This window comes from Paroedura picta, chromosome 1 (assembly GCF_049243985.1).
Source record: "Paroedura picta isolate Pp20150507F chromosome 1, Ppicta_v3.0, whole genome shotgun sequence".
In the NCBI taxonomy this organism is placed as follows: domain Eukaryota; kingdom Metazoa; phylum Chordata; class Lepidosauria; order Squamata; family Gekkonidae; genus Paroedura; species Paroedura picta.
The window spans coordinates 170,812,927-170,832,123 of NC_135369.1; the positions used below are offsets into that span (position 1 = coordinate 170,812,927).

Below are 19,197 nucleotides of genomic sequence, written 5' to 3' on the forward strand. Positions count from 1 at the left end.
CAAAATCATCACAACATGTGCTAAATCAAGTGAGAGCATGCATCCATATTGTTGTCAGAAATATATGAACATTAGCACATATCACTGGAAAAACAATAGCGCTAGGAAAAGTTGAAGGCAGCAGGAAAAAAGCAAGACCCAACATGAGATGGATTGACTCAATGAAGGAAGCCACAGCCCTTATTTTTCAATACCTGAGAAAGGCTGTTAATAAGACTATTCCTTCATAGGGACACTGTAAGTCAGAAGAGACTTGACAGCACTTAACATACATACAAAACAAATGCAGACTGCAGAAATACATGAAGAAAATTTTGCTTATTTCCTTAAGGAAGGCCCCAGAGCAATGCAGCCAAGAAGAAAAAGAAGAGTTGGTTTTTATACCCTTCTTTTCACTGCCTGAAGGAATCTCAACGCAGCTTTCAATCGCCTTCCTTTCATCTCTCCCCAACAGACCCCATGTGAGGTTAGGGGGGATGAGAGGGTCCTGAGAGTACTGTAACTGGCCCAAGGTCACCCAGCTAGAATCCAACCTGGTTCTCCAGATGAGAAGCTGCCACTCTTAAACCACATACTGGCTCTCAAATGACAAGGTTGTGTTAATAAATGAAAAGCTGATTCTTAAGCAGACGAGTCAGTTCCACTGAACTGAATCGAAACAGAATTTACTTTGGAACTGAGTAAACCTAAATACTTGCCACCACAATGGCCCACATTCCATGAGTCTGCTCCAGGCTGTAACCGTAATTGCTCTTCCTTATGAGTAATTCCCACTGAATTCCACAAAGCTTACTTAATCTAAGCATAGCTCTGGGAGAGGGGAAGCGTTCCCATCTATTGCCTTCAGGGTTAAATAGTGTAACACTGTCAGAACCCTGATACCTGGAGATTAAATTCTCACTGGCTGTCTTACTTGTTAAACTATTTTTGGTTTCCACCCATGTTTACAAGCAAAAGGGGGGGAGGCAGGATAATGTTTCTCTTGTCCTAAAACCCAGACAGGCACACAAAGCGGGATGGGTTTTTGTTTTTTTTGGTTCCAAATTATTTTGGAATGAATTTAACAAATTGCCACCTCATCCTGAGATGTTAACTGACAGCTGTTTGAGCCAGAATGCTAATTGCTTTCATACTAAATTAGCAATTGCTGAAATTAAGTAGCACCACAGCAAAACAATTATAGCAGGCCTAGTTTGAGGGAATGCTGGCTGATTCAGACTTTAATCTGGAACAGCAGCACGGCTGGCAAGCAGAAGCAGAAAAAGTTGGGCCATGCCATTCATCTCTGTATGCCTCTTCTACATGAGACATTTATTGAAGGATAAAGAGAGCTCAAGATAGGCTCCCAAACATGGGTGACCTGTTTAGGGGGAAATGCAGGAAGCTTATTAAGTCTGTATTTTCATACTGGTGGACACTGATCAAGATATTGGTCTCCCTATAGATATATAGGTATATATGTGAGATCTTAAGAGCCTCTTGTGGCACAGAGTGGTAAGGCAGCAGAAATGTTGTCTGAAAGCTCTGCCCATGAGGCTGGGAGTTCAATCCCAGCAGCCGGCTCAAGGTTGACTCAGCCTTCCATCCTTCTGAGGTCGGTAAAATGAGTACCCAGCTTGCTGGGGGGTAAATGGTAATGACTAGGGAAGGCACTGGCAAACCACCCTATATTGAGTCTGCCATGAAAACGCTAGAGGGCGTCACCCCAAGGGTCAGACATGACTCGGTGCTTGCACAGGGGATACCTTTACCTTTATGTGAGATCTTGACTCCCTCTGAGATAGTCCCCTTGAGTTACTTATTCCAGGAGGTCTGTTGAGCAGAGGGTAAGTGGGAGAGGTCATCATCAGGGGCTGGTTGTAACTGGGTTTTTTACAATTATTTTTAACTGGAGGATTTTATGATTGTTACGGGATTTTATGTAGGGAAACTCTTATGTGAACCACCAGTATAAAAACTGAAATAAATGATAAATAAATAATTCTACCCATGTTTGGGAGAAAGAAATTACTTCTTCACAGGGAGGAATTAGAATGTGAAATTCACTACAACTGGATGTAGCAATGACCAGAGGCATAGGTGGAGTTAACCTGCACTGGTTACCAGTCTGCTTCCGGGTCAAGTTCAAGGTTTTAGTTTGAACCTTCAAGGCTATATGCGGCCTGGGTCCTTCCTATCTGTGGGACCACATGTCTGCTTATGTCCCCTGCTGAGCACTTTGCTCTGTGGGCACAAATTGGTTGGTGGTTCCGGGCCCCCGGGGACATTCGTCTGGCTCTGGCCCCAACCTGGTGGAATGAGCTCCCTGGAGAGCTACAGGCCCTGACGGAGCTATCAACATTCCACAGGGCCTGTAAGATGGAGCTTTTCCACCAAGCGTCTGGTTGAGGCTGGGCAGGAAGAGGTGTCCTGGGTTCTACAAACTGGAAGTCCTGCCTAGTTGAAGGCCTGTGTGAGATCACCTGGTTGGGCCAGAGTATGGATGCAGTCGGGGTTGGTGATCTACTGACCGGGATAGGGGAGGGATGTTGGTTCTACCATCTGTTGTAGTTTTTAGATTGTATTGTTATTTATTGGGGATTAATTGAGTTTTATGGGGATTCTTGTATCTTATCTTTTATAAGCCGCCTCAGGCTGACTTTTTTGGGAGAGGCAGGATATAAATTAAATAATAAATAAAACAAAAATAAAAGGGAGTTAGACAAATTCATGAATAATAGGCCCATTGGTAGCTATACAGAACCTAAATGTCCAGACTCTAGAGACAGTGAACTTTTAAATACCACCCCTGGTCTCTATGTTATATGTATACAGGCCATTGTGTGTAATAGGATGGTAGCCTAGATGGACTACTGGTCTGGCCCAGTAGGGCACCTCTTCCATTCTCACATTAATTTGCCCCCATTCTACAGTGACCATAATTCTATATCTTAAATCTGGGTGTCTGCATTGCTTCATTCCAAGACCATAACCCAGAGCTGTAACTCCATGTTCACGAGGAATTCTTGGCTCATCGACAACTGTTGAATGGGGATCTCTTTTCCATACTTGGCATCAGAATCTTGATGCACTCATTGGTCATTCTAGATGTCACTAGAAAACTTGGGTAGAGCTACACACGTAGCAGAATAAAGTAGTAAAATAATGAGAGGACAGAACAGACTTGATGGGGATTACAGCCAGAGGATAGCAGTATAATTACAGTAGCATAGAGTTGGAAGGAACCATACAGGCTGTCTAGTCCCACCCCCTGCTCAATTCAGGATCAGCCTAAAGCATCCATGATGACTATCTGTCCACAATCACACATCCCCTAACAGAAACTGGGCAGGTCAAAAAGATAGCAACTATTTATACACAGTGCCTTGCTGAATTGGCAACCCAAGCAAGCTTCTAAAAATATAACACCCTTCCCCCATGAAGTCTGAAATGGTCAACAGCATCACGGTATTCTACCACCTCCTTTAGCTCCCATCTCATTGCAATATTTAGACCAGGCTTAAGGCTACACTTTAGACAAGCCCCAAAAGTGACAGCCCTTATTTGAATGCCGAGGCCAGAAGGATGCCCCCTTCAGAGACCAATAAGACCTGGAATCCCCCCTTTCCAGCTCAACCTGGGTTCCCAGAACCACCCCCCTGCAAAATTCAAAGTCAATGCAATGTCAAAACAATGTGTTTTTAAGGACGGTTCTCATGGAGTCAGAACAGTCTAATAATGAGAGGATTTGTTTGTAATAAAATATTTAATGAAAAAGCAATCGCATAATGCCTGAATGATTTCTGAGTTGGGTTGCAATGTGCTAAGCTTCTTAATAAGCTGAACAATAATATGACATTGTAAACGCAATGTATACCTTATTTTTTTCGATCGGCCACAGAGGAGGTCATGTCTGAAACAAATGCACTCTATTCTGTTGACGGGTGAAGGGTGGTATGTGATAGGGAATTATTTATTATTCATATATGTGGTTCATTGATACCCTGCCTTTCTATCCAATGGGAATCAAAAGCGGCTCACATCATCCTTCTCTCCCCCATTTTATCCTCACAACAGTCCTGCCAGTGTGGGGCAGTGGTTAAGAGTGGCGGCTTCTAGCCTGGAGAGTCGAGTTTGATTCCCTGATCCTCCACATGAAGCCAGCTGGGTGACCTTGGGCTCCTCACGGCCTTATCGTTCTCGTAACTACAAGGAAAAGTGTGGGTTATTAAACATATTTTTAAGAATAAAAAGAATAAAAATAAAATAAAGCGTTCTTTACTAAATAAGTTTTAAAAAAATGGAAATCTGAGTCTGGCAACCTACAAAGCGACATTTGGGTGAATAATGGTAGCAACCAATCACTACGATGGGTAGTTTATAGGAGGAAGAAGTCAGAAGGAGGAGAGCAACAAAGATCAAAGACGGCCATTTTTATTGGGGCAGAAGTCAGAGAGCAATGCAGATCAAAAATGGCTATTTTTATCGGGGACGTGACTTTCTACCTTTCCCTGTTTCCAGATTAGCTTGAGAAGTGACTTCTGTTAGAGATAACATGGGTTTCTTTCTTTCTTTCTGTTATTCTGTGCCATATCCATTCCACTATGTTCTTTTAGAAGGAATCTTTGCTGTTAGACTCAAATGTTATCAGAATGGTGTGGTTAAGAGTGGTGACTTCCAGTTTGGCGTGCCGGGTTTGATTGCCACTCCTCCACATGTAGCCAAGCTGGGTGACCTTGGACAAGTCACAATTCTGATAATGCTGCTCTGACCAAGCCGTCCTGTCAGAAGCTCTCTCGGTCTCACCCACCTCACAGGGTGTCTGTTGTGGGGAGAGGAAGGGATTATAAGCCACTCTAAGTCTCCTTTGGGCAGTGAAAAGCAGGCTATAAAAACCAACTCTTCTTCTACTGGAAAAGTGCTACTGGAAGTGAGTTCCTAATCACATGGTAGTGATATAATTTACAGTTTAGAGATACTCCCTTATATTTTACAGTGCTAAGAAACTGGTAATTTATGGAGATGCCCTAAGATCACATAATGTATCTTTCTTTTAGAAGAAGAATGGGTTCTTATATGCTGCTTTTCTTTACCAGAAGGAGTCTCACAGCATCTTACAATCGCCTTCCTTTTCCTCTCTCCACTCCAGGCACCCTGTGAGGTAGGTGAGGCTGAGAGAGCCATGACAGGACTACTCAGTGAGAACAGCTCTGTCAAGGCTGTGATGAGCCTAAGGTCACCCAGCTGGCTGCATGTAGAGGAGGGGGGACTCAAACCTGCCTCTTTTAACCGCAACACCAAGCTGGCTCTTGGGGTACAAAGAAAGTTGTTGGCAGGCACCATTGTAGCAATGGGCAGCTCAGTGGGAACCCCCAGAATAGACAATCCTGGCCTCAGTAAACTAATAATCTGACACAACATAAAAGGACCAACAACAGAAACAAGGACAGAACAAGAAGGAGAGTTGGTTCTTATATGCCACTTTTCTCTACCTGGAGGAGTCACAAAGTGGTTTACAATCCCCTTCCCTTTCCTCTCCCCACAATAGACACCCTGGGAGGGAGGTGGGGCTGAGAGAGCCCTGATATTACTGCTCGACCAGAAGAGCTTTATCAGTACTGTGACTGGCCCAAGGTCACCCAGATGGCTAAATGTGGAGGAGCGGGGAATCAAACCCGGCTCGCCAGATTAGAAGCCACCACTGTTAACCACTACACCAAGACCAGGAGCTTCTTAGCTGTCTGCTTGTGAACAGCCGGTATTATTTTCAGCTTGAAAACAATTCTGTATTATTGCCATATTATTTTTCAGTCTGAATTGCCTTTAACTTTTAATTTTGAGTAGAATTTGCAGGGGGAGTTCTCCTCCTATGTTTCCCTCCCAATGCAATTTGCAGGATGTTTTTTTTTTAAACCCTATATGTAGCAAAAGATAGTTAGCACCTTCCAATGCCCATGCTGGATGGGCAAGATGAAGTGGACCGATGAGCTCTCAATACCAGGCTTCTGTTTCAATTATTAAGAAACAAATCAGTGGCACCTAGCAGATGCGGGCTGGGAGAAAGGATCTCGCCAAGGAGATAAAACCTCCGAGCGAGTTGGAAGTGATAATAATCTATCACATAATTAAGAGTGGAAATGTGCTTCAATATTCAAGGAGCAGTGATTTCATTTGCAGCCGGAGTGGAGAGGGACATAATGAAAGCTTTTCAATTTTGCAGTACTTTGTCTTGTGTGTAAATAGCGCCGAACGGTTTGCAAACAAAAGTTTCTGCATCCCAAAATCTGCGACGTGGAGAAAGATGACGAATTGCTGATTTTAAGCTATAATAAATAAAGTATTTAAAAAAACACTAATCTAGAACGATAATGATAATAATAGTCTTATAAAATTGTACAAGGCGAGAAATCAACCTGAATGTCGCTTGGATTGATTACACAAAGGTGTTTGATTCGCTCCGCCTTACATGGTTCTTAGAAACACAAGAAATAATAGGCATCAGCAAAACTACAAAAGTGCCTTGAATAAATGGAGCATCTGGTTGGTAGTGAATGGAGAAGAAATCGGAACACCTGATATATGAGAAATTTTCCAAGGAGACTCACTAATTCCATTGCTATTTGTCATTGCCCTAATAGAGGCTTTCTCAATCAGGCTTTTGTGGAACCCTGGGGGTTCTTGACAGTCCTGGAAGGGTTTCCCAAATTAGTGGGCATTGATTCATTTTATTTAAAGTTTTTAAACATTAATCGAATGATATGACCATATATGATTAAGTCGACCCCCTTCCCCAAGACCAATGATAGGAAGGGTTAGGGGCCATGTACACAGCAATGCTTCCCAACCATATTTTGTACTATTGTGTCACTTCTGGGGTTTCTCGAAGCCTGGAGAATGTTTCAGGGGGTTCTCAATGGTAAAAACGTTGAGAAAGCCTGGCCTAATACCATTCACCGTCATTCTCAACAGCACCGGCCTAGAATAGAAGTTTTCAAGGACCGGGCCACGGTCTTCGCACTGATTGTATATGGATGACTTTAAAATGTTTGGAAAGTCATCCTTGGAGATGGATTCTTAATGAAATGTAGCTTGAATATTCATCAAAGATGTAGTAACGAAATCTGGCCTTCACAAATGTACAGCGTCGGCATTGAAGGGATGAAAAATCATTGACCAGTAAGAAATAAAGATGCCAAACAATAACATTGAAAAACTGATCTTTGGCAAAGAAGCTACAAATATCTCAGAATTCTGGAAGCTGAGGACATCGAACATAGCCTAAAAACATTTTTAAAACCATGGTGAACTGCAAACCACTAACCCCACAAGAATCTAGTACAGGAAGAGGAGGAGGAGGGAACGCAGATAACAAAGCAAGTGCTTGCACTCTTAACAGTGGAGGGGGGGTCCTTTAGCATGAAACTTGCTGTCTGGTCTCGATCCAGCCTAACCTATCTCACAATACTGTTGTAGGACAAAAGGGAAGAAGGGAGACCCATATTTGCTGCTATGAACATCAGAGAAGAAAAAAAAATTACCCACAGAAATGGCCCAGTTTTGGCAAAACCAGACGCCAGCTTTAGTAAAACTGGAAAGTTTTTTTAAAAAAAACATCTTATAGTCTCTTTCCCTTTCATTTTTCTCCCAGAATCTTTACATGTGAGATTTTCCAGTGTTTGGTGTAGTGGTTAGGAGTGCGGACTTCTAATCTGGCATGCCAGGTTCGATTCTGCACTCCTCCACATGCAACCAGCTGGGTGACCTTGGGCTCGCCACGGCATTGATAAAACTGTTCTGACCAAGCAGTGATATCAGGGCTCTCTCAGCCTCACCCACCCCACAGGGTGTCTGTTGTGGGGAGAGGAATGGGAAGGCGACTGTAAGCCGCTTTGAGCCTCCTTCGGGTAGGGAAAAGCGGCATATAAGAACCAACTCTTCTTCTTCTTCTTCTTCTTGTCTTTGCTAAATAAAAGACATGCTGAGAATTGGTTTGTTATATACTAGAAAAATTCAAGCATGTTTAATGCCCTGATGAGTCATTTGTTCTGAAGAAATGTGTAAGAGCTGACCAGCCTAGTGCTAAAAGGTAACGTCATGGGGAGAGAATGCTTTTCCCCTCCTGAAGACAAATGCACTTCATCTTCTACGACTGCTTAATACACAGAAGTCTAATATGGGGAGCTGAACTGGCTTGACGCCCAATGATTCAGATTCATTTTCATTTTGCTTATATACTGCCTATCTATAATCCTGCTTTATGGGGGCCATTTGAAAAGTGGTCTCAATTATGTTCATGGAGCCAGGATTTCATTCTTGGGTTACTAGCATTAAGATAAGAAGAATGCACCCAGCCGTGAGTTATGGAGTTATACAGCATGCTCCATAGCTCCTGCGGGCCAGGCAGTGTTCATTCTGCAGAAGAGAACAATATGTTAACCATTTGCGGCGTTAAACTTAAAGCCTTGCCCATTGACAAGCAAATTATGAAGGAAATTAGCAATAGCTTTGAAGTTTGCTCAAGAAAGCTGGAATCCCTTGTACATGAATATGTCGTTCAATTAGCGGAGATTGGTAGCAAATGGCAGTGGAAGGCCTGATCTCGTAATGGGCAACTATAGAGCAAATAGCAAGCAGGTAAGGATAACGAGACGGCAGAGCTCTTTTTTTCCCCAAAAAGATCGTGGCCGTCTGTCATGGCTTTGTTGCAGTCTACATGCACACTAAATAATCATGAGGCTACCAGTACTGATGCTTTTTCAAGGAGTCAGGAGCATTGTTTAAGGGGGAACACAGACGGCAATGAAGCATTCCAACTTGGAAAGAAAAGGAGATTCAAAAGGGAAATTGCTGGGTTAGATTTCATCAGGACGTTTGACCGTGTTGGCTAGGATCTCCACAAAATCACTCATTTTCTCAGTTTCCATAGCTGTGGATAAAATAGTTCCGAACAGAGATACATCATTGAACCAAGCTTGAGTCCACTGGCACTTTTGGGCTGATCCTGCGTTGAGCAGGGGGTTGGACTAGATGGCCTGTATGGCCCCTTCCAACTCTATGATTCTATTCTATGATTCTAATTAATTTTAAAACAAAAAATGTTTTATTTAAGCTGTGAGCTTTTGCGTGCATGCACACTTCTTCAGACAATTTGTTTTATTTTATTGTATTATATTTATACATCACCCTCCCTTTTGGCTCAGAGCGGTTTACATTGGGAACATGTTTTATGGCCTACACTGTTTTCTTTAGGAGGTGATGGGATTCCAAATTGCTGGGTAAGGGAAGGGACTGTCCGGCACATCAAAGTAACAGAGAGACCAACTAGATTTTGGCAAAGGCCATGGCATTTATTGAATGCAAACATGAATATGCACATGAGTGAACACAACCTCTATACTAGGGGAAGGATCCAATGGCCTGCTCCCTCCCATAGCCCATCGATTACAAACACATGGGAGGGAAAAACTTATACGGCAGGCCCGCCCACGGGGTCCAAGCGACACGCCTGTCAAGCTCTCCCTCTCCATCAGTCCTGCTGGTTCGCCGGGAAGGTAAAGCTTAGAAGCCTAGGGTGTCAGCCTCTATTACGGTTCATGTGCAATAGTTGTCTCCCCGTCCGGGAAGACGCTGCTGCTCTGGCACATGCGCAGCCTCATAAGGAGGCTCCCAAGACTAGGCGGAGCCTGGTCTGCCGGCACGGGCTCAGCCCTAAAGGCTCCAGTCACCAAATGGAAAACTGCTGCTGTGACAAATACATACAACAAAATCACTGAATAAAGGGAGGGAGGTGGAAGCAAATGATCTAAGCAGCAGGTGAGCAAGTGGAGACCACCTGCAGAACGGGCCCACATTTAAACCCACCATGCCTCTGACCCCGCCCCCAGAGGCTTCACCAAGCCACACACTTAGCAGCTGCACTGGCTTGTGTCCTTGCCAGGGGTAGTCAAACTGCAGCCCTCCAGATATCCATGGGCGAATGCTGGCAAGGGCTCGTGGGAATTGTAGTCCATGGACATCTGGAGGGCCGCAGTTTGACTACCCCTGCCCTAAACGGCCGCTGAGACAGATGTGTGCCCGCCCTCACTTGAGAACCGAGCCCTTGCCCACCCGAGCAGTGACCATCCCATGCCCAGGTTAAGGGATTTATAAATATCCAGAATAGGTTTTATTTGGTCGGGGCTGGGGCTTTTTTGTCATGTGATTCTTTATCTATGTATTGTCAACCACTGAACTATGAGGAAAAACTGGAAATGAAGGTTTTGACAATGTAAAATTAAAAGATGTCATGTATTCAATGAATCACAGGCATTTCCTAATCTGAATTCACATCCCTACTGCACACAGTCATGATCTCTGGGATGCTTCTGGCAGATGGTACCATGGGGCTTTCTCCCCCAGATCGTCAATAGTTCCTCTGTGATGTGTTCTTAGCCTTTTCTTTCAATGGGGCCCTTGCCCACATCAAGGCAAACAGGATGCCTGGGAAAGCAGAAGAAAGCTATGGCTCATCACAGCTTGCTATTTTATATTGGCAAAAACTTGGCTGAAAATATCATTTGTAGAAACAAACTGGGAATTAGAGAGCATTCACCTTTTGGAGTACGGATGTTAAAAAACCAGATGTACTCTGCTTTCTGTGCCCATTACTCTTGAGTCATGCATTCCTAGTAATTTTGCATCAGTGCAGTGGAAGGTGACCAGCATGGTGGCTGTCCACGTAGCCGCTGTGGATACATGCCCAAAACGTGCTGGGTTATTTAGCCCATGTTTGCCCTTGGCCATCAAGGGCCAGTGGTGCATGGTTTCAGATCAGGTACATTTTACATAGATGTACTGTTTGGCATCTGCACAGTTGTTGATGTTCATCATGTTGTATCCTGGGGGTATGCCTGCAGACATGGATCATGTAGCAAGCCCTGGAGGGTAGGCAGAAGAACACAGCCATGGGGGCTTATCAACCGTAATCTATGTTTTTTTGGCCCTGGCCCCAACCTGGTGGAATGAGCTCCCGGAAGAGCTGAGGGCCCTTGTTAGCTCTTGTCAGCTTTCCGCAGGGCCTGCAAGACGGAGCTCTTCCGCCAGGCGTATGGTTGAGGCCAGGGCAGAATCCCGGCAGTTCGACCAAGGATCCCCCCCAAAGTTCACTAATTCTGCTCCCACTCTCACTGAAAGACAACTGGCCCACTAGGCTGAACAAGGCGGGAGGGGGCTAGAGGTTGTGACCACTGCTGCCTTTGCTCTTGTTCAGTTGGGAAGGTTTTACTGGGGTCTTATGTGCTCTTACGGTTTTATGATGTAAACCACCGTGAGCCCATTAGGGAGCAGCGGTCTATAAATTGAAAAATAAATAAATATGGCGCTTGTATGTCCACTGCCCAGTAGTTTGTCTAGAGGTCTCATCGCAGAGTGGCTGCCTAGAAAGCGAAAGTGGCATCAGGAGAGAGACAGACAGACAGACAGACAGACCGAGAGAAAGAGATAGACAGAGAGAGAGAGAGAGAGAGAGAAAGAGACAGACAGACAGAGAGAGAGAGACAGAGAGAGAGAGAGAGAGAGAGAAAGAGAGAGACAGACAGAGAGAGAGAGAGAGACAGAGAGAGACAGAGAGACAGAGACAGAGAGAGAGATCATCAATTACTATTTTAGATGTCAGTTTAATGTGCTCCTTGTCCCTACAGATGTTCTGTCTTGAAAAAGCCAGCTGTTCATTCATAGGTGGGGGTCATGTGATTCACGTATAACAAAAGAAGGCATCATGGCTGCTCTGAGCTAGAGACTTTTTATGACAGTTGAGAGGCTGTAAATTGCAGGTAGCAGGATTTTAAAAATCAAAAGTACCAAGGAAAAACACCAAAAAACCAGGGCGGCAGGAGGGAGTGGGGAGAGGCAAAACTCAGGAGCTTTATCTGCCGGAAAGTTCATTTGCACACAAGAGCCAAGCCGCTGAAATATGCTGCAGTGCATCCTAGTTAGAAGTGGTCTTCATTGATAAGCTAATTGCATATCATCTAAGGCTCGCTAGTCAAAATCAGCAGGCCTGCTTCATTATTAGAGGGAACGGTAAAATATATATTCTATCTGAAGGGGGAGTTCAGAAGTGCAGAGGCACACGAACTACTGCATTTAGTACAGCACGGCCTCAGGTTACAGGATGCATCCACATACACCACTGTGATTATTAGGACGTGCAAAGAACCCCACCTGCCTTGATGGCTTCCTTGCCATCCCATTTCTCATTTATTGTATCTCCTGGCAAAGACTTGGGTTACATGATAACACACCCACCTCCCAGTAACCTTTATGGTTTTCACCAAGGCAACCTTCGGCAGAAGACAAGGCATACTGTGATTTGACCATGAGCTAGTTCACTTATGAGGATAAGCTCAACAGTAATCCAGAAATGGAGGGGAAGTGGGAAATATACACAAAAGAAAACTTCTGTGCCACCAAAGTCATTCATTTAAAGGAGCTTGTTAATAGGGGTTCCTTCCTCAACCCTCTAGACAGCCTCTCTCAACTTTTTTACCATTGAGAAGCCCCTGAAATATGAAATATACTCAACAGAAGGTCTGCTTTGATGGGTCAATAATCCCACCAAGAGCCACCTTGGTGCAGTGGTTAAGAGTGGCAGGTTCCAATCTGGCAAGCCAGGTTTGATTCCCTGTTTCTACTCCACATACAACCAGCTTGGGAATCTTGGGATCACCATAGCCCTGATAGAGCTGTTCTGACCAAGCACTAATATCAGGGGTCTCTCAGCCTCATCTACCTCACAGGGTGCCTGCTGTGGGGAGAGGAAAGGGCAGGTGATTATAAGCTGCTTTGTGACTTCTGGTAGAGAAAAGCAGCATATAAAAACCAACTCATCTTCTTCTCCTAATTATTTACTCATTGAAAGCATTTATTGCCTGCCCTTCTCCCTTACAAAGCTTGAGGAAGCTAATATATAGATAAAATACGCAGGAAAAATACATCTGTAAACCGCTCCTGTGGAGCGGTAGTAATAAAATGCTAAGGGCAATGTGGGAGGAGAAAGGGCGGGCCCTGTCCGGGATAAAAACTCAGAGGGCCCAATCAGGAGCCGCAAAGCTGATTGGGTCCTCTGAGTGTCAATCCAGGGCCAAGCAGTCAATGGGGACCCGTGCAAAGCGCGGCTTTCCATTGGCTGCTTGGCCCGGCCTCGCCGGGGGCGGCCGGGCAGTCACCGCTCAGAGGAAAAAGCCAGCCCCGACAGTAAGTCCACCGGCTGGCTTCCCCTCACCCTCGGGAAAGCAGCAGGGACGCCGCATCTTCGACCTGGAATCCCTGCTCCTTTCCCACCCCGGGTCCCTTTACACGGGGGAGGAGCGCGGTATGCGGGGGCCTTCTCCCAGGACCAGGAACAGCCTCGCCTTATGGCCCTGCCCGCTAGCACCCGCTGTATTTTTCTTACAGTGGGCTTAAATTCTAGTTAAATATATAAAACCAGTTTGGTGTAGTGCTAGTTTGGTGTAGTGGTTAGGAGTGCAGACTTTTAATCTGGCAAGCCAGGTTCGATTCTGCACTCCCCCACATACAGCCAGCTGGGTGACCTTGGGCTCGCCACAGCACTGATAAAGCTGTTTTGACCGAGCAGTAATATCAGGGTTCTCTCAGCTTCACCTCCCTCACAGGGTGTCTGTTGTGGGGAGAGGAAAGGGAAGGCGACTGTAAGCCGCTTTGAGCCTCCTTCGGGTAGAGAAAAGCGGCATATAAGAACTTTTTCTTTTCTTCTTTTCCTTCTTCTTCTTCTTCAACCCCAAAATTTAAAATCACAATTCAGGACTACTTGCTAACATAACCTAATGTGGTCCTAACAAAACCATCTTCATCTGATTCCTGAGAATCAAATGTGAGGGGACCGGGCACACCTCCCTTGGGGAAATTATTCCATAACTGTATTTTAAGCATAAAGGTAAAGGTATCCCCTGTGCAAGCACAGGGTCATGTCTAACCCTTGGGGTGACGCCCTCTAGCGTTTTCTTGGCAGACTCAATACGGGGTGGTTTGCCAGTGCCTTCCCCAGTCATTACCGTTTACCCCCCAGCAAGCTGGGTACTCATTTTACCGACCTCGGAAGGATGGAAGGCTGAGTCGACCTTGAGCCGGCTGCTGGGATTGAACTCCCAGCCTCATGGGCAGAGCTTCAGACTGCATGTCTGCTGCCTTACCACTCTGCGCCACAAGAGGCTCTATTTTAAGCTTAGCACTAGCAAATTTTAACGATCAAGCCAGATGATGACATCATTGACTGTAGCTCCATCACCTTTTCCCCAGACATAGTAGGCCTTGAATGGGACCATAACATGGAGGGAAAGACAGATTAACTCTTTCCTTGAATTCAAATGCCTCCTCATATTGTTATTTTATTATTTCATTATTTTCATCCTGCCCTTCATCCATTAAGCTTGGTGTCGTGTACGAGCTCAGGATGTGATCTCCTTTCCTATTTCAATTTCACAAAAGTCCTTTGAGGAAGATTAAGCAGAGAGAGAGAGAGAGAGAGAGAGAGAGAGAGAGAGAGAGAGACTGGCCCAAGGTCATGTATTGAGCCTCATGCGTATTATTAGTCATAGTTTGACACCATAAACCCTATTCCTTTGCCCGGTGTGAATATACACAAGGCAATCTGCCTGTCCTTCCTTGTGGGGTAAATAAGAGCTCTGTGGTATTTGAGGTAGGGAAAATAGAACTGGGATGGGTAAATTAAATCTTCCAGCTCCTAAACATAGGTTACAACCCAAACTAAAGCCGCCCATGGCGGGGGAAAAAATGTATGTTTTCAATCTAATGATGAATTCTTCAGCATCTTATTTGGTTTGACCCTGGTTTGACCTGGTTTCTTTTGCCTGCTACAACTTGAGGGAACAACCTTGATCCTTGACCAAGTTATCAACTTTCCAGGTCAAAAGTATTGCCCTGTGGTCCCTCACTTACCCCTAGCATTGCATGTTATTATGAGCTGGATTTTAATACGTTGCTTTGGGAACTAATCATGGCTGAAAAGTGAGATGTAAACAAATAAATACACTGCAACAAAAGAGCTGATATTTTTGTGTGTTGTTGTTTTTCTGCAAATGTTCTATTTAGCAACACGTTGGGAATTGCCAGAACAGTATTGTACCTACTGTAAGTATTCATTCTAGGAATGTTACAGAGTCTCTTGAAAATACTTTGATTCGGGGTGCGGGAGAATAAGTTTTTGAAATAGAATGAACATGCAGTTGTCTTTTCTCCCGGCTGTATTAATGGAATTTGCTGGAATTACTGGTAAAATTGATGCTTATTTTGATGTCAATGGCATATAAATGGCATGAAAATTTGTACTGTGAAAATTTATACACCAAAATTTATAATCAACTGCCTAAGGAGGTGGTGAGCTCCCCCTCACTGGTGGTCTTCAAGCAATGTCTGGGCAGATGCTTATCATGGATGCTTTAGGCTGATCCTGCATTGTGCAGTAAGAACACTTCCAACTGTAGGATTTTATGATTCTAAAATAATAGAAAGGAAGCAAACAACTCTGGAACATCAGTAGCAAAGGCCTTCAAAAAGCCAAGTTTGAAGCCACCAGAAAATGTTCCTTTTTTGGCCAAGACTCAAATGCTCTGACAAACTCTTCTTCTGACAAGCCTCCCTTCTGAGTAACAATTCCAATCCCCCCAGATTTCAGAAATGAAAAGAAAAGTTCAATTTCCAAGTAAGAAGATTTGATATCCAAGAAGGCTTGTATGCTGGAATTTCTCTTTGAGTCACAGTTAGGGATAGGCACAAGCCATCTCACAAATGTATGTTCATGACAAATTTTGTCCAGTTTGTGGTTTGCAAACTGACGTTCACAAACTGAATAGCTAGCACAAACTTCCATGAAGTTTGTGATGGTTCATGGCAGTTTGTGAAAGGGGGTTAAGTGGCTCTGAGCCATTCAAACCCTTGCTTTCTGCTCCCTGCCTCTCTTGATTTTTGCCAGGAGAAGAAAACAGGGGTTTAAATATCTCTGAACCATTTAAAACTTTGCTTTCTGCTCTCTGCCACTTTTTACAAGGAAAACCCTGCTTTCTACTCTCCACTGCTTATTGTGGAAATCAGAATGCAGGGATTTAAAGGGCTTGGAGCCATTAACCCCACTGCTTCCTGCTCCCCACCATTATAAGCAATGCCCTGAAGCCATCTGAAGATGTTAATTTTCTCCCAGGGATTTCACCCTGAAAGATTTGACCCCACTATACCTTCTATGTCTATAAACTGTTGACTAGGGATGGACACAAACTGCATTTTTGCATAAGGATAGATTCAAATCGGTAGTCGTGTTGGTCTGAAGTAGAATAAAATCAGAGTCCAGTAGCACCTTTAAGACCAACAAAGATTGATTCAAGGCGTAAGCTTTCGAGTGCAAGCACTCTTCCTCAGATTGTATTCCCACTGTCATGATGGTAGTTCATAGTCTGAGGAAGAGTGCTTGCACTCGAAAACTTACGCCTTGAATCAATCTTTGTTGGTCTTAAAGGTGCTACTGGACTCTGATTTTATTGTGTATTTCTGCAGTTCAGTTTGTGATTCATGCTGAACCATTAATCTATATGAACTGGGAGGTTGCTTAATGAACCAGTTTCTTTGTATTCATGACCCCTGCTTTCTGCTCCCTGACACTTTTTGTGAGGAGCAGAAAGTAGGGGTTTAAATGACTCAGGGCTGAACCCATGAAAGCCCCTTTAAACACAAACTGCCCCATGTGCCTCAGCTGTTTAGTGGGAGTTTCTTGGACATTTAAAGGGGCTTTCTGTCCAAGAAAGCCCCTTTAAATACCTGAGCCGTGCAGAACAGTTTTTTTTGCCACAGTTGTTTAAAGAGGCATTCTTGGACAGCCAACCTCTTTAAACAGCTGAGCTGCAAGAGCAAGGCTGCTCTCATGGCTCACCTCTAAGTAGTCATGAGCACCCAGCTCCCTCCACTCAGTTGATTTGACTACTTTTGCAGGGAGGAGAAAGCAGGGGTTTAAATCCCTTCTTTTTGCTCCCTGTGAATCACAGTTCATGGAGGTATGTGGCTAGGCTGCAGTTCATGAACTGGCCAAAATCTGTCACAAAGAAAGGTTCATGAGCTGGTTCATGCCCACCTCTACTGTTGCCGTTATCCCTGATTCTTTCAAGAATTCCTCCTGTTCTTTTTCTCTCGTAGTAATATAACAAAATCACAGGCTTTTAAAAAGCCATTACATGAATTACAAGCAAACAGCCCTGCCTGTTAGGGGTTATTTTGAGAAAATCAGTGCCTAAATTACAGCATTTTAGCAATGTGAAAATAATTATCCTAGAAATTACAATGACATGGAATTTTTTTCTGACTTGCACTTGATCTGTGATTTTTCACAGCTTGGCTACTTATTTGCCTATTAAGAACAGAAAACTAGGGGGATATCCATTAAATATTATACCCCTTGTGTTCAAAGTAGGGTAAATTGTCATCCATAAGGGATCTGAAGAGTTACCTGTACCAGCATACTTGTCAGCTTTAATTCCTTTTGGTCGCCTTTAAGTAAGCGTCGCCTCATTGCCGCATTGCCGCTTGTGGGATGCATCTGAAAGATTAGAAGAGACAAACCACAATCCAGAAGAAAATTAGAGACATATTGCTAATGGGAGGCTTGAAGTAGTAGCTTGTGTTCCTCCTTGGAGCCAGATTACTCACTGGAAGAAGCTCTAGCATGCTGTTGGGTGCTTACTTGCAAGTAGAGTTATTAGTGTATCAGCACTGACCAGCTGACACGCAGTCAAGGCACCAAGATTATGTCTTTAAAAGTATCTCCATAAAAGAATCTCGCCCAAGGGTGGTCAAGGAGACAGGCTGAGATCAGGAGTGAAGCGGAAAGAGAGGGGGACACAGAGGCAGCCTGAGAACAGGAGGAGGAACAGGGTGATTTAAACCCCTCCACTTTCCAGTTCTGAGACCACAAAGCATTATGGGAGACTGCCATGAAGGTTGCTGAGGTTGGGCCTCTGTCCAAGGGACTTCGGTTGGCCCACAGATTGATGTATCTTTAATTTTGTTTTAGAAATGTTTCAGATAAAGCGAACAACTCTTTACAATGCCTTATGTGCCAAGCTATGGTTCTGGGAGCATGGATGCATGGCGCCATGTGGAATCTTTCGCATCTTTAGCGAAAGGGCAGGAAGTGGGTGACATGAAAGACCTGTACTTGAGTTCCCTGAGCAGCTGACATTTATAGTCGGGACTACTAGGATTTGGAGCTTTGTGTGTTCAAGGTCTTGCCTTTTGCGCAGTAGAAGGGTGTGGCCCATAGTCCTAGGATGCTACCATAGATACTCGCATATAAGCCAACCTGCGTATAAGCTGAGGCACCTAATTTTACCACAAAATCTGGGCAAACTTATTGACTCGCATATAAGCCAAGGGTGGGAAATGCTCCATTATCACAAGCTCTCCCATCCAGCCTCCCCCCTCCCCCCAAACAAATACAGAAAAGTCAAGAGGATGAATAGCTTCTGGTTTCTGTACCTCACTTTTCACCCACACAAACCAAAAGAATAGTTTGGAAGAATTGATTAAGAAGAGGAAGAAGGGAAGGCAAAAGGAAAATGAAAATCAGAGTCCCTCAGTCAAACGGTTGATGTCGTACAAGCTGCCAGAGCAATGATTGGGTGGCTGGAGCAGGCTTTTAATTCAGTTACCGTATATACCCACGTATAAGCCGAGGAAGGCGTTTTCAGTGTGAACAAAGGTGCTGAAAAACTAGGCTTATATGCGAGTATATAGGGTACTTTGTCACACTCTTCACTTTCATTCGTGCAACTGTAGCCAGCATCTCTGGAGGCAGTCGAGGTATAATACGGCAAAGAAAAGCATTGCATTTATAGAAACTGTATGATCTCAAAGAAAACAAAGGCATTTATTTAAGAGAGGAACAAAAAAACCAAAAAAAAAAAAAAAAAAGGCAATTCACATAAATGCCAGTGTGGTTCCTGGATTAAATCCACTAAATCGCAGAAAGGACTAACTGCTCTGAAAACACCGATGGAAGAAAAGAATTATTAAATCGCAAGCAGAAACAATGTGTTTGCTCTCAGCTGCAGCCCTCAATACCCAGTCAGGAGTATTATAATGCTTAATTAATTGAAGGAAAACTCTTCACATCCAGTGAAATCACACATCTTTATGGAGTTTTACATTCTGTGCGGGAGA

At 44.1% G+C, this 19,197-nt stretch overlaps 1 long non-coding RNA gene across 1 annotated transcript in view; it reads right to left on the minus strand.

Annotated features, from left to right (window-relative positions):
• The window catches only part of LOC143820620 (uncharacterized), a 31,978-nt gene extending 14,280 nt beyond the window's left edge, over positions 1 to 17,698 (minus strand). The window contains exon 1 of the long non-coding RNA XR_013225430.1: positions 17,486 to 17,698. This is a non-coding gene — a long non-coding RNA (uncharacterized LOC143820620). The remainder of the gene's footprint in view (positions 1 to 17,485) is intronic.
• Between the last annotated feature and the right edge of the window lie 1,499 nt (positions 17,699 to 19,197).